We start from the raw sequence: 2,352 nt of genomic DNA on the forward strand, positions 1-2,352 counted from the left end.
ACGGCACAACGGCCTCGGCCGCAGTGCCCTTGCCTGGGGAACTTGCTCTCCACGGCTGCTCCAGCAGCTCTCTTCCCAATGGGAAATGATGTTTTCCATGGATTTAGTGAAACACGGTTCTAATTTAGCAATCGCCATGTTCATCCTACTGAGCAGGACTGAGTGTTTGGAGAATGAGAGCAAAATAATTAGGGCGAGCCTCAAAATATTCAAGCGACTCAAACATTTGAAGATCACCTCTGATGTGGGGACAGAAGGAGGCACCTGGAGATTGGCACGTGGTTGTGCTCATGCACTCTGCCAAAACCCTGCTCCCTTTTCCAAACCCTAACATTTCATATTTGAGGACTTCTACAGTATTTCTGCTAATGTTAAAATGGGTTCCATAGCTGCTCAGATAGCTTGTAAAGCCCATATTACCCTCAAAAACATTTTTATGTTTCATAAATATGATCGAAGCTAATGTGTTTTTCAGTCAGAAGCCCACTCTTAGCAAGCACCAAAATAGATATTTTAACAACTGCATCAACTATGCTTCAGGAGTGTAACTGGATGACTGAAGAAATGAAAGACAATCCTCAGAAGAGGAGGCAGCAGGAAGCTGTCTGGGAGCTGGAGAAGGTACTACAAGGGTGATTGTGGGCGGAATGGACAGCAGGCAGGAGTTATCTCCTTCACACTCATGCCAGGGAGGAGGGAACCTCTTCATCCACGTCAATGGCAGCTGCGTGACAGTGATATGAGCCTGGGTCACCATTAAAGCAGCATGTCAAGCTTTTTTTTTTTTTTTCTTTTTCTTTTTCTTTTTCTTTCCAAATTGCTTCCTTTTGGACGAGTTCCATGTAACTGTCATTTGCTTCCTCATTCCATTTTCATTTTCCATTTATGCATTCATCCAGCCCTTGAGGGGGAATTCTACAGAAATCCGTGTCAAGAATGCCCACAAGGGCCCTCTGACCCAGCCCTCCCAGTCCTCCGTGTCCCTGCTAATGACATCACGGCACAGCTGGAAAACTCAACAAACTTGACCAGCAAAGGGCAGGAGCTGCACTGTGGCTGCTTCCCTTCATCCCCCAGCTGCAGCTGCCCCGTGCCCTGTCCCTGGGTGCTGCCAGGCCACCAAAGCACGGGAACCCAGAACCAGCAGTGGTTCCTGCAGTGGTTCCTGAGAGCATTTTAACAGCAGCAAAACACAGAGCAGGAACAGCCGTGCATGTTAGAGAATGAGAGCCTGTCCTGTGGGACAGATCACAGGTCGGAAGGGAGCTCAGGAGCCACCCAGTCCAAACTCCTGCCAAGGACGGTGTCCAGGGCTTTGGACTCCACTCTCAAAAGGTACTCAGAGGAAAAGGTCAGTGACTGAAAAAAGCAGAGAAAAAAAGTCTAAGAAACCTGGAAGAGAATGAGAAGGGAAAATACAACCCAGACATTGATTTCTCCCTTCTGCTCAGCCCTGGGCTCCCTCTGAGAGCGCTTGACAGAAAGAGTTAGTGCATCTCAGTGCAACTCCAGAGACATGCCAGGGTCTTGTTTCACTGTCCTGGCACGGGCGAGCGATGCAGAGCAGTCGTGGGAGTTTTGTCAGTGTCACACCACTGAAACTAGCAAGGTAGTGCCGTTCGTTCATCATCAGGTGGTCTCATTCAGAACGTGCTTTAAAGTGTTTTATTCTGTCCTGCCACAGAAACGGCACCGGCTGTTCTCACTGTGCTGAGGAACGGAAACAAACACAGGTGGAAAATCTGGGCGCTCCGCGTGGCTCGGGGCAGGGATGCGGAGGGGCTGTCCCGCCGCCGAGGGGACGATCCCGAGCTCGCCCAGGACCCGCCGCGCTCGCCGGAGCCGCCGGAGCCGCTCTCTGACACCTCTGAGGCGCCTGCAAGCGCGATCACCAAGCGGCCCGGCGCTGTTCCCCGCTCCGCCCGCGGGGCCGCGCCGTGACCCAGTTTCCCAGTGGCCCGGAACGCCCGGGGATAACCCGGGCGGGGGCTCGGGGGCCGGCGGGGCCAGGCCCGGGGCCGCGTGACAGCCCGGCGGCGGGGCCGGGGCCGGCGGCGCGGCCGGAGGCGGCGGGGCAGGTGCGGGCCGGGCCCGCCCGGCCCCCGAACAACCGCGGCCCCCGAACAACCGCGGCCGCCAAACAACCGCGGCCCCCGAACAACCGCGGCCCCCAAACAACCGCGGCCCCGCGGCCGCCGCCGGGGCGGGCCGGACCCTCCGGGGCGCGGGCGCGGCCCAATCGCCGCCCGGCCCCGCGGCGCCGCGGCCAATGGGAGCGGCGGCGGCGCGCACGTGACGGCGCGCGCGGCCGCCCGTCAGCGGGCGCTATATAGCGGGGCGGGGGCGCGGGCG

General features: G+C 57.4%; 1 protein-coding gene across 3 annotated transcripts in view; it reads right to left on the reverse strand.

Moving 5' to 3' along the window:
• Positions 1-2,352, reverse strand: part of NR6A1 (nuclear receptor subfamily 6 group A member 1) — a 73,440-nt gene that overhangs the window by 42,219 nt on the left and 28,869 nt on the right. The window lies entirely within an intron of this gene.

This window comes from Motacilla alba, chromosome 17 (assembly GCF_015832195.1).
Source record: "Motacilla alba alba isolate MOTALB_02 chromosome 17, Motacilla_alba_V1.0_pri, whole genome shotgun sequence".
In the NCBI taxonomy this organism is placed as follows: domain Eukaryota; kingdom Metazoa; phylum Chordata; class Aves; order Passeriformes; family Motacillidae; genus Motacilla; species Motacilla alba.